The sequence below is a fragment of the Pan paniscus genome, chromosome 21, assembly GCF_029289425.2.
Source record: "Pan paniscus chromosome 21, NHGRI_mPanPan1-v2.0_pri, whole genome shotgun sequence".
Classification (NCBI taxonomy): domain Eukaryota; kingdom Metazoa; phylum Chordata; class Mammalia; order Primates; family Hominidae; genus Pan; species Pan paniscus.
Genome location: NC_073270.2, coordinates 22,959,162 through 22,973,540, shown reverse-complemented (window position 1 = coordinate 22,973,540; position 14,379 = coordinate 22,959,162).

Here is a 14,379-nt window from a genome sequence, read left to right as displayed (position 1 = left end):
GAGATCTTAGCGGTGAGCAATTAAGAAAAGTCTAAAAACTCATCAGTAGAGTTCTAAGAAAATAGCTGACCAGCCAGAAGTTTAACAGAAAGAAACAGAGTTGGAAAAAAAATTAAAAAAAGAAATAAAAAGACTGCTAAGACTATATTGAGCCCTGAGGTTCTGAAAGCTGTGTATATGCGCTAGGCTGCACTCACCCAGGAGCAGACAGATGGAGCACTTGAAAGCTACTAGCATCTGTTAAAATGTGGGGTGAACTTGAAACTATACACATATTCATCAACAAAGGGCCAAAGTTGTACAAACTTAAAGGGCACTAATTCTGACCAATATTTGAATGAACACTAAACTACGCTGGGCAAATGGTGGCTTCCAGGAGGCAAGCTTAAAAAATAAAAACAAACAAAATGTGGCACATGTACACCATGGAAAACTATGCAGTCATAAAAAATGATGAGTTCATGTCCTTTGTAGGGACATGGGTGAAGCTGAAAGCCATCGTTCTTAGCAAACTATCGCAAGGACAAAAACCAAACACCAAATGTTCTCACTCACAGGTGGGAATTGAACAATGAGAACACTTGGACACAGGAAGGGGAATATCACACACCGGGGTTTGTCATGCAGTGGGGGTAGTGGGGAGGGGTAGCATTAGGAGGAATACCTAATGTAAATGACGAGTTAATGGGTGCAGCACAGCAACGTGGCACATGTATACATATGTAACACACCTGCATGTTGCGCACCTGTACCCTAGAACATAAAGTATAATAAAAAAAAAATCTCAAAATAAATAAATAAATAATAAAAACAAAGAAGAAAAGATTGAGCAGTGACATCAGAGGCAACACTTTGGAGGAAGTAGAATTTACAAATTTAGTTCAGGCAAACCACTATACAAATAAACTAACAAAACCTACCAACATCAACATGCCTCTGATAGAAGGAGGCACTAATTAATTAAGATCCAGAGTTGCCACAATGTATTATCTAAAATGTCCAGTTTTCAACAACAAAAACAACAACAAATGAGACATGCTAAAGACGCAAGACAGTGTGATCAGTATACAGAAAAAAAAAAAGTGAGTAATAAAAGCTGCCTTTCAGAGAATCCAGATATTGTATGTGGCAAACAAAAATTTTAAAGCAGCTATTATAAATAAGATCAAAGGTTTCTTTAGAAGCTATTTTTAGAGGATTAATGGTGGTTTGATGCAATGATTTATCAAATAGACAATACCAGTAGAGAATAGAAACTACTTCCAAAACAAATAGGAATCCTGGAATTGAGAAACACAATATCTGATATGAAAAGTTTACTAGAGGTGCTCAACAGTACATTTCAACCGGCAAAAAAGGGAATCAGCAAACTTGAAGACAGATGATTAGAGATTTACAATCTGAATAACAGAATGAGAGAATGATGAAAAATGCAAAACTCTTCAGAGAGCTATGAAAATCATTAAGCATACCAACAGACACATAATGGGAGTATCAGAAGGAGAGGGAGGAGCAAAATAAGATAGAAAGTATGTTTGAGGAAGTAATGATTGAAAATGTCTAATGTATGATGAAAAACATTAATCTACACAACCAAGACTTGAGATACTTATTGGTCAGAGTTGCCCTTTAAGTTTGTAAGACCTCAGCCCTTTGTTGATAAATCTGTGTATAGTTTGGGGAATGCTTTCAAGTCCACTCCACATTTAGCCAGACAATGGCAGCTTTCTAGTGCTGAATCTGGTTGCTCCTAATACAGACAGAAGATAGGGAAATATTGGGTAGAAGAAGGTGGATCCCCAGCAAAGGCCCCACCCTCAAGCCTGAAAATCTGCAGCCCCAAATAAAGACAGGAATTTCTGGTTTTGCACCCAAAAAGTTGCCTTTTGGCCTGCCATGCCCCCTCCATCCTGCCCCATATAAACCTGAGACCTCAGCAGGCACACAAACAAGTGGCTGAACATCAGGACCAGCAGACCAGCTACAGTGAAACAACACAGCAGAGAAAGAGAGAAGAGGAGGGATGTCTGGCACCAAGGGGAGTTCAGCCAGGAGCAGTCAGAGAAGTGTCTGGCTGCCGGGCAGCCTGATTCTAGGGGAAGACCACCTTCCACTCCATTCCCCATTTCTGGCTCCCCATCCATCTCACTGAGAGCCACTTCCACCATTTAATAAAATCTTGCACTCATCCTTCAAGCCCATGTGTGGTCCGATTCTTCTGGTACACTGGGCAAGGACTTGGGATGTAGAAGGCTGTCAAACTGACCCCCTGCCCTTGAGATAAGGCAGAGGGTCTATTGAGTTGATTAACACAAGCCATCTGCAGACAGCAAAGCTGAAAGAGCACACTGTAACACATGCCCACTTGGGCTTCCAGAGTAGCAGACCCCCATGCTAAATGCTGCCATGGGGCCAGAGCCCAAAAGTGCTCACACCAGCCTCTGCACCTGCCTGTCTGCATGGTCCCCTTAGGGGTTTGAGCTCTGGGGTGACCAAGCAGGCAACACCCCTGTCTCAAAGTCCTGTGAGGGGAACCAGGGAACTGTCCCATTTCACTCCTGGGTAAGTGCAGTCTGGCACATGTACATAGCCTTCAGATTCCCAGGACTGAATGTAGTCTTACTAGGCTTTTATTTTTTATTTTAAAATATTTTTCTTTGGTTCTTTCTGTTAAACTCCTGGGTAGTCATCTATTTTCTTTGTTGTCATTATTTTCACTGAGTTAATAGCCTTTTTTAATTGCTCACCACCAAATCTAAACTTCAAGTAGGATAAACACAAAGAGATCCAAACATAGATATATTACAGTCAAAATGTTTCAGGACAAAGACAAAGAGAAAATCTTGAAAACAACAGGAGAGAAAAAAACTTGTCTTTAGTCACATACAATGGAACATGAGTGGGCTTAAAAAATGACTTCTCATGAGAAGTGAGGAAGAAAAAAGGCTGTGGGACAATGTACTGAAAGTACCAGAAGAAAAAATCTGTCAACCAAAAATCCTGTATTCAGCAAAACTAAACTATCTTTCAAAAATGAAGGCAAGGGAAAACTGATGCCTAGCATGACAGCATGAGTAGGTCTGCTGATTTACTCCCCAGGGAAATTAATAAAAAATATTTTAAAACAACCTTTTGGAAATAACCCTAAAGACAAATAGTAAATGAATAAACATCTATTGAAGAAAACCTATAAAAATTCAGTAGCAGGCTAAGCATGGTGTCTCAAGCCTGTAATCCCAGCACTTTGGGAGGCTGAGGTGCACAGATCATGAGGTTAGGAGATCGAGACCATCCTGCCTAACACAATGAAACCCCGTCTCTACTAAAAAATAAAAAAAAAAAAATTGGCTGGGCATGGTGGCACATGCCTGTAGTCCCAGCTACTCAGGAGGCTGAGGTAGGAAAATCACTTGAATCCAGGAGGCAGAGGTTGCAGTGAGCCAAGATCATGCCACTGTGCCGTTGCACTCCAGCCTGGGCAACAGATTGAGAATCTGTCTCAAAAAAAAAAAAAAAATTCAGTAACAAAGGTGAGGCCATGTGGTATATGAACCAATACCTTGCCCTCTTTCCTCCCCTCTCAATTTAACAAGGCAGAGACCCTTCTCCAAAATGCTACAGCCAAGAACACAGAGCTTCCTGTTTCCCAAAATGATTAGGACTTCAGCATTTCTCATCCTATTCTCAGCTACTTGCTGTTGAGGCTAATTTCCAGGCAAGTAATGGCAAGAGGTGGAGGTTCCCCTTATCTGCCCAGGCCCCACTTAAAGAAAAGAGGCTCGACCATAGGCACAGTATGCTGAGAACTCAGAAGCCCAAATTGCCCTTTATCTGGCTCATAAGGCTGTAGATTCATGCTAGGAGAGAGAAGCCAGGAGTACCTCCTCAGTCTGCTATCCCCTTCACCCAGTGCTCAGCTCCTAGAGTGGGGATATCACTAGGAGAGAAGATTTCCATTTCCACTACTGCCAGCTCCAGAGCACTGGCTCAGAATTTTCCTGGGAAGATGAATAATCTATAAAATATATAGCTCTTACTGTCTTCCCAAGGGAACTATCTTTATTTACAAAAGAGCATGGAGAAATTTAAACCTAAAGTCACTCTTAAGAACAGTGGATATTGTGGTGAAAGACAATTTGGGGAACTTTCTTGTATTTAATAAAAATACACCCAAGACAGTTAACCAACTGGTTTGCCAGAGAGAAACAAGGAATAAGACATCTAGAAAAACCCTTCTGGGTTAGAACAAATATTACACAGAACATTAGAAACTTTTCTTACAAAGGAGCCATACTTGATTGGATTGTTATGTAGAGCAACCTATGCCCCCAGGAATCATTGCAAACAATAGAGTAATCAGTTAGCATTAGTGGAGTTTAATATCTGAGTTGGTCAGGAAAAGAGACTACCAATATCAGTGTCATCCCAAGTGACTACAGACATACTCAAAACTGCACCTCCCTGAGAAACGACCTTAGAGGTTTACCACTGTTGGAGGTAAACAGACATCACTAAAATAATCCAGCCACTCACTAAAACATAAAGAAGCAAATAACAATACAAGCTAAGCGTTGGGGAAGGGCTACTACCCACAGTTGCTGCAATACATATGATCTAAATTGTCCAACTTCCAAAAGAAAGTGATGAGGCATGCAATGAAACAGAAAAATATGAGCCATATACCAGAAAAAAGCAGAAAACATAAATTTGTCTGTGAGAATGACAAAACATCAGATTTAAGAGAAAAAGACTTCAAAATAGCCATTATAATTATGTTCAAAGAACTAAGAGAAAGCATGATAAAAGGCATAAAGTATAATGATAACATTGCATCAAAGATAATACAGGTTGAGTATCCCTAATCTGAAAATCTGAAATCTAAAATGCTTTAAAATCCAAAGTGTTTTGAACACTGACATGATGCTCAAAGGAATGTTTCACTGGGGCATTTTCAATTTTGAATTTTTTGATGAAGAATGCTGAACCAGTCAACAGATAATGCAAATATTCCAAAATCCACCCAACCCAAATCTGAAATCTGAAATACTTCTGCTCTTAAGCATTTCAGATAAGGGATATTCAACCTGTGTTAATAAATAGAAATAAATTATAAAAGAGAATGAAATGGAAATTCTGGAGTTGAAAAATATAATAACTGAAATTTTAAAATTCACTAGATGATTCAACAGAGATTTAAACTGACAAAAGAGAAAATTGGTGAACTTGAGCATAAATTTATAGAGATTATACAAGCTGAAGAACAGAGATAAAAAGGAATAAAGAAAAATGATGGCAGACTGAGAAAAATATGGGACAATGTCACCTGTACCATGTAGGCATACCTGAAGGTGTAGAGAGAAAATAGGAAGAAAAAATTCAAGAAAACACTGTCAGAAAGCTTCTCAAATTTATTGAGAAACACTAACTCACACATCTAGAATATTCAACTAGGACAAACACAAGAGATCAACAAACAGATACATCATAGTAAAAATGCTGAAAGTCAAAGGCAAGGAGAAAACCCTGAATGCAGAAGGAGAAAAGCTCATCACTTACGATGGAACCCCAATAATATTAACAGCTGACTTCTCAACAGAAACAATGAAAGACAGAAAGCAGTGGGATGAAACAGTCAATGTGCCGAAAACAAAAAATTCTACCAATAATTCTACATCCGGCAAAGCTGCGTTTCATTATCTTTCGAAAATGAGAGTAAAGTAAGACTTTCTAAAATAAATAAAAACTGATCATTTGTTGCTACCAGATTAATCTTACAAGACATACTGAAGAAAGTCCTTCAGACAAAAAGTAAGTAACCCTAGACACTAATTTGAATTCACACACACACACAAAGAACGTTGGTAAAGATAATTTTGTAATTTTATAAAACAGCATAAAAGCACATTTTATCATTTCTTGTATGTTATTTAAAATCAATTGTATAAAATAATATGTATATGTGCAATGTAATTTTGGGCTTATCACATATAAATATGCGACATATGGATAATATATTTGCCGATACTAGCACAACAGAGGTGACAGGGAGCAAAACTGTGTTAGGATAGATGGTAAATCAATAACTATAACAATGCATTGTTGGTTTGTAATATCAATAGAGGTAATGATATATATAAAAATAATACCAAAAAAGGGGTAAATGAAATAAAGCTCTAATGGAATCATTATTCCATTTAATGTTTCCATATATAACTGCAATTAAGAAAGTGCAAATCTGAAGGTGATTCTGATAAATTAAGATACATGTGGTAAACCCTAGAGGAATTATTTTAAAGAAAAAACCTCAAAACTTTAATGAAAAAAATATTAGATAAACTAAAATGCTACATTAGAAAACATCCACTTAATGCAAAAATAAGCAGTGAAGGAAGAATAAAGGAATAAAAATTACATGAGACATAGAAAACAAAAACTGAAATGGCACATAAAAATCCTACTATGTCAATAATAGAACTAAATGTGAATGGAGTAAACAATCAAAAGTTAGATTTTTGTCACACAGTACTTTAAAAAATGATCCATCTATATGCTGTCTATAAGAGACACACTTTATATTCAGAGATAAAAATCATTGAAAATAAAAGGATGAAAGAAGACATAAAAATATATGGAAAAATATTAAAGAAAAATGTCTCTAGCCAATGGGCTTAAGTATTACATATAAACAGCATACCCTTCTGCCTGGGCAAAGAGACTTCTGCCATATGCGTATACTTTAAAGTATACACTCCAAATATCACACCAAAAAAAACCCAAGTTAATAAATATAGGGCACCTTAATCAGAACATGACCCTAAGCAGCCACCTTAGGACTAATGTAGTTGAGGCCCCAGGTAAATGCTTCTCTCTATTTTTTGCCTTATGTCTTCAAAGCAAAGGTGACTGCATGGAAAGGCAATGAAGATCTGCATGCTGTGCTTCTGTCAACGTTAGAGATAGACATGGCTTCAGAACACAGAGAGTTTTAAGCAGTGGAAGCATTTAGTCAAAATAAGTAAGTACAAGACAAAAATTGATTTTCTCTCAGAAAACATAATGACAGCAAGTTCTTGGGTAACAAAACATCATTTTCCAGTGGTGCCAAACATTCATTTTCTTGTTTTCTGTGTGCTACCAGAAGTATTCATGGATTTTCACATTATTAGCAATATTTGCATTTTTGTTAAGGAATATTTACAATATTAACAATAAATACTACTTTTACATATATATGTATATAATGCACATAATTACCCATATATATGTATACATATATATCCACATAGACATGCAGGTACAATTCTTTACATTTGGGATTTAGATGAACGTTGAATACATCAATTCCAAGAATTGCAAATAACCTACTTTTGGTTATTTGATGCATATACGACGAACTTTTTACTTAATATGGCATTGTGAATATTATCTTTTATCACATAATATCTAACTAATTCTATATTTTTGGACCTTTATATTTTCACTTTTTGCTTCCATAATTAGGGATGAGATAAACAGTATTACCATCAAAGTTCTACAAGTATTCATGGGATAATATTCTAGAAATTATTTGCTGAGTTAAAGGAAACACAAAATTTTAGTGTGGGCTGTATTACAGTAATCAGTAATTATTTTAGTTTAATAAGCTTAATAAACATTTGAGTAAATGTGTCATAATTAGAGCATCTCATGAATAGCATTCTATTGTCTTTTTTAATTTTTCAGATCAAATTTAATACATCAAAGAAGCAATCATGAATGTCAGACAATCAAATTATATCTCAGAAAATGCCTACAACTTTAGTTGCTCTAAAAAAGTGGGCATTCTTAGTCAACCATGAATCTTTTTAAAAAGATGTCCCACACACTTGGACAAAATATATACACACATGTTACATGAGCATGCATTTGTGTTTATTCATTTATTTGTGAATGATTATTATAATACATACTTTGGAAAGACATTTGAGTGAGTAGTTACACCATAAAAATATGCCATGGCTTGGAGGATTTCTCCCACTTGAAGCCTCTGTAGTTCAAAGAGAGAATCTATGATTTGGGTAAATATTCATTTACAAAAAGAAACCAACAAAAACAAAATTTTCTTCTTACGATTTCTTTTTAAAGTCAAGTTTACTTTAAGTGAAAACACAATAAATATTTGGTAATAGGGAGCAGACCCAAAGTTACAGAATAAAAACTACTTAATACCAGATAACAAAACAGAGTCGTCAAAGGAAAACTCATCTTAAACTATTTATAGCATAACCTTGCCCATCTTATAAAGGCTTTTATGTGATATTTGGTTATTCATGTGATTCCTACCAACATATGTGTTTATGTTATTTTGAAGGAAACTATTCAACCAATTATATTGTTCAATTCATCTATTAAGCTTTAATGTTCTTTTACACAAAAATGTTTTTGACAAATTGGCCAGTATTTGATCTATAGTTTATATTTTGCTACTTTTTTGCAGGGAAAATTAATACTTATCTTCATGTAACACTTTACTGAACAGAACTAATAAACACTCAACAGGAGTTTCAAACTGAAGTATATATGAGATTCAAATACATTAAACAGAATTCTTTCAAAAACTTGCCAATTCACAGGTCATGTGGTTTAAATTTTTACATATGAATTTGACACTCAGCACTCTAACTTAAGCATCATAAATATGCAGAAATAGTGCACAGTATACAAAATTGGGAAGTTGCTTTCTCTCTTATGTCCATGGCCCACTCTATTAATTACACTTTGTCTTCAAAAATCTCTCGGATCTCATGCCACTGACTGAGAAATCCCCTAGTTAAATGAAACTCTAGAAGGTCATTAAAGAAGACCTCCATTTGTCACCCCATACTGTAGCTTTTAGCCTCTTCTTGGACTGTTTAAAAAATATGCTGGTGGTGACTCTAGTTCAAGTTAGGCCCCACCTGAGGCCACAAATTGTGGAGAGTCAATAATCAGTAAAGCCCACTGAGTTATAATTTGACTCAGGGAGCCCTACAACCAGAACCCAAGAACTGAGCTGACACAGGCATACTTGGGACAACTGTTGATGTGGGCATGAGGCTGTGGGAGTGCAATAGGGAAGGAGTGTTCATTTTTATAAGAAAAGCTGGTGTGAATATTCTGTTCCTAGATGACTCAGGATTTTATCTGAATCCTAAGAAATTTTTCTGCTATAGGACCTTGGTTTCCCAAAACATCTCTAGAAGACAAATGGTTGTTCCTAATTATTGTCCTGAAATTTAGGACTTCCTTCTAACCTGGCTCCACTGTGCCCATGGCTGCTTATACTTGTTCTTGGCCTTTTTTGAAGCTTTTTTCGTTTAACCCTAAATTAGTTTCAGACTTCACTAGAATCGGAAAAGTGAAATGACTGTAGATGCCCCTCAGTCCTGCTAATGATAGCTGAATAGAAATGTCACCACTTCAATGAAATGTCTCTGGCAAAGCATCTAGCAAGACTGTGTATATTGTTTTAATTAGGCCATACTATACAAAGTCTTTTTAAAAACACTGAATTAATAGGAAAAGTAATTTTTCAGGAAACGTAATTATCTTTTGATTAACTACATATTGTTGCATTTGAAGAAAAATGTCTAATAACTACATCTTTAGACATTTTTAATCTATATTTTCATAAGGCACAGTTTTTTTTCTTCTAACACCAAGGAAATCACACTGCAAAGAAGACAGATTTAAAAAAAAACAAATAGACATTCATTTTTAACTTGTTACAAACCAAAAGCATTTAAAGCATTATAAACTTGTTTATTAGAAATAAAAATGTTTTTACATCCCTCCTGACATGCTTTGATTTTTCTCCAAAGATGTGTCCCTCCCATAGCTAAGAGAAGAAAGCATGTTCAAAGTTTAAATTACTATTTATTTGTCTTAACTAGTATGTGCTCTCCAACCTCTCAGCAAAGATGACTGACTGAAACCAGAAGCCTAAGACTGACTTTGTCACTTGGGGTGACTCAACCACGCTCTTTTGCCTTGCTTTGGGTTTTCTGTGAAATATGGAAATCATTACACTAATGATTGTGAAGACATGATGAGACCACATTGTCTCCTTGGAAGATCTGTGGGACAGGGATGGTTAGAAGAACCCTGAATTGTCCTTCCTTTCATGTGACCATAGACGGATGAGCCACTCTTTAACAAAGTGCGCCTATGGTTTCCCAGTGAAATGATGAGGTAGAACACAAGATCTGTCGTCACCCCAAATTTATTCAGCTGCTGCCACAGTGTGACAATCATGAGATGCTGGGAATGAAGAGGTGAATAGCACACATTCTCTTTCTTCATGAGTTCACATTTTTGTAGTTGACCTCCACAGTCCTTGCTAGCTCAGTCATATCATGGCATTTTTGTGGTAGCGGCCTCTGAGATGGTGCCCAGTGATCCCTGCCTCTTAGAATTCACAGCCTTGTTCCATCCCCTTCCCCATTGTTTCGGGCTTGGTCTACGTGACTAATGCATATGGCAGAAGTCATGGGATGTCATTTCTGAAACAAATAATGTTGTAGAGGATTGTGCTCCTCTCTCTGTCTCTCTCAGATCTTGATCTGAGAAGCAAGCTGCCCTTTTGTGAGCAGCCCTGTGGAAATACCTAGTAGACAAGATGCTGAAGCCTCTGGCTAACAGCCAAGAAAGCAAGGAGGCCATGGACAAATGTGTGTGAACTTAGGAGTGGATTCTGAAGCCCCCGTCAAGCCTTGAGGGGATTGCAGAAATGGTCGGCAGCTCAAATGCAGTCTCTTGAGAGGCTGGGGTGCAAAACCACCCAGCTAACCCATTCCTGGGTTTCTGACCCTCAGAAACTGTGTGAGACGATAAATGTTATTTTGAGCTGCTAAGTTTTGGGGTGATTATGAAGCAATAGATCATTAATAGAGTGTTCTCACTTTGGAATTCTATTGGCCAGTCAAAAGAACCTATATCCAAAGAGCTGGGTTCTCCTTTCGGATGTGATGTTGAACAGGTAATTAAAATTTTTTGAATATTTTCATAATCCACAAGATGAGAAATTGTGTCTTTAATTGAACCCCTTATAAGAAACTGATTATTTAAAAATAAGATTATTGTAATTAATGCAAAAATAATTGCTCTTTAAAAAAATCTTGAGAAAATGGACTGGAGCAAAAGAGACTGAAAACGTAGCAAAACTAGTTGTGGGCACAGAAGAGGGCTGTGGTGCTGTGTGTGGTGTGCTAGGCCAGTTTCTACCCATTCCTAGAAGATGATGGTTAAATTTCCAGTAGTTTCACGAGCTGGTAAACATAGTTCTTATTAAAAATTACATTGGCTAGGAGTGGTGGTGCGTGCCACTTTGGCAGGCCAAGGCAGGCAGATCACATGAGGTGAGGAGTTCAAGACAAGCCTGGCCAACATGGCAAAACCCTGTCTCTACTAAAAATACAAAAATTAGCCGGGCATGGTGACGCGTGCCTGTAGTTCCAGCTACTTGGGAGGCTGAGGCAGGAGAATCACTTGAACCTGGGAGGCAGAGGTTGCAGGTGAGCTGAGATCGCACCACTGCACAACAGCCTGGGCAACAGAGTGAGACTCTGTCTCAAAAAATATATATATGTTATGTAAATTTATGATTAAGTAACATATTCAAAACCAGGGAAATAAATATTCAAACTTCATCATTCCTAAATATTTTATTAAATTTTGTTATTATGTATGTTTTTGTACTTATTTATGTCTATTGTATTGTATGGTGGAAAAACAATATAATGGCAAGCCATTGTATATTTCTTCCTGATTCTAACTTCTATTACATCACTTTGGCAGCTCTAAATCAGCAACAGCGGGAGTATTCATGCTAGGAAAATTGGCAAACACTGCAGATCAGAGCTTCCCCTACCCTCTGCAGAGCCAGTTAAATGTTTTCTAGAATGTTTCTGGAAATAAATAAATAGAAACCCCAGGTGAGAGTAAACAGAATGAGCAGTCTATTTGCCCCCACAAGAGCCAACGAGCATCAAATACAGAATTGGTATAAGAATTAAGAAGAGAAAATAGCCAGAAAAGGCTTTTTAAGACAGGAGGATCTCCAGCTCACTGAAAGAGAAACATCAAATGCTGTCCTAGTAGGAGTCTACTGTTTCCCATGAAGTCAAGAGGAAACAAGGAAGAAGACTTCTGAGAAGAAAGCAACTGGTTATAGAGTCCAAGAGCAGGTCCTTGGCAGTGAAGGGCCAATAGCACATCAGGAAATGCCTGAACGGGGATTATGCCCTGGAAACTTTGACATCTCAATGCCTGGGCATAATTTAAGAAACTGATCAGGAATGAAAATACATGAACGAAGCTTTAGGATTGAGACTATATATATATATATTTTTTTTTTTTTTTCCTGCACTTACTCAATCTAGTCATGTGCTGTTAAATGTTTAATAACTGGCTGTCTGGGGGTGGGGAGGCCACTGGGGGAAAGCCCTAACTTGTAGTGTTTGCTGATTTCCATGGTTGAAACATAAACAGGCTGAACAGAAAAACTATTTCTCTATTTTGGCACAACTTCATTCATGTACGTCCACCTTTCTGGTCCATTTCTCTATGTATGTTAGCTTGCAGAAGTGACATCTCTCCCCCTGTGAGGGCTGAGTGTTTATTATCCTGGTACTGTTTGTAAGCTGACAAAGTACAGCAGCATCAGCTTCTATAAGAGGCAATAAAAAATGTTTTCACTTGAGGACAACATGTTGTTTAAAACTATGCCAATCTCATTATTATTCAAGTGGATAGTCGTGAAAACACTCTGCATTATCTGGATTTTTTTTTTTACACGAAGACCACGACTTGTCCTGTACAATCAGCATAGAAAAGGAATATTTTCTTCCTTCTCAAGAAGAATCCTGATGGATTCAAAGGATATAGAGTCAGCTAGGTCATGTTTCAAATCCTAGTTCACAACCTAGGTGCCTCAGTTTTTTCATATGTAAAGGGGGGATAATAATTGCACCTGCCACACATGGATATTTTAAGGATCCACTAAGGTAATGTCTATACAATGATTAGGAAAATACTTGACTTCTAATAGATACTTAACAAATGTTTTCTTCGATTCTTCCGAGTTTCTCTGTGTGCTTCATCTCCACCTCCCTCCCAGCTTTTATGTCCCTTCTACTTCGTCTTCAAACTCGAGTTCAAATCTCCTTCCCTCTGAAAACCCCCTCTCGACTGTGCTACCCATTGTAAAGACCGACTCTTCAGTGAAGGTGAGATAACTTATACATCTTCATTCTCTCTGTGATCCTTGTTTTCTAACTTTATAAAAATATACATATTCTTCCGCAATTTGACCTCAAGCTTCCAAAGCAAGGGACAATCCCTGGTGCTTTCTGAGTACATATAATATGCACCATGCACTTAACAATTGCTCACGAAAAAGTTGAACTTAGTCATGAAATGGCCACTAAAGTTGATATAAAATTATGGGGAAATAGACATTAAAATATAACAAAAGTAATCAAATCAGATACTGAATAGAGTGATACATGGGAGGAAAATAATGCATGTATATCAGAACTTCAGCAAATGCATAATATATCCCTTTTCTATGACAAGCTATAGAAAAGACAAAAAATATTGTATTAATTACTGTGAAAACTAGTAATAACAATTGAGAATGGGAATTTAGAATTACGCATGTAGTAGTTTCAAAGAGTGTTGGGTGCTCCTGAGGGTCTGTGATTTATTACTGTATCACTTTCTATGGCAGAACAATATCTGTAGGCCAACAAGCAGAACATTTAGAAACCAAAAAGTTCAGTGTCACAACCTTCTGGTAGCAGAAAGAGGCCAAAGCAGATACAATAAAAACTGTATGTCCAACAATTTTGAGCCCAATTGTCTCCATGGTAAAGATGCAGTGAGGAAGAGTGTTAGGTACCCAGGTCAAACACCTGCAATACAGACAGGTAGACAGTTCAGGTGGCTAAAATGAAAGCAAAGGATCAGACAGAGGGAACAGCTCAACAAAAGTGTATATAAGGGCTGAGAGCTCTGACCATGCCTCTAAGAGGCAACTATTTTGGGGAATATATAGTAGGAACCTGGGTGGAGGAATGGTGGAGGGTGCAGGGGTGGGACAGGGAGACTGTTTCCCTAGAAAACATTAGTGCTGTTTCACATAAAATTGCATACACATTGTTTTTCAACTAAAACAGGTTATTTAAATAAATTATTTTGTAATTAAAAAATTATGAGTGCTCTGTGAAATCTCACAATATGACTCCAAGCTGACTCCCTGGTGTTTATCTAACAATTCCTATATACTTTTATAGTATATTAGGTGCCAAGAGAGCATGTAAAGCCATAGGCAAAGAATCCTTACTCACACTTTTAAAAAAA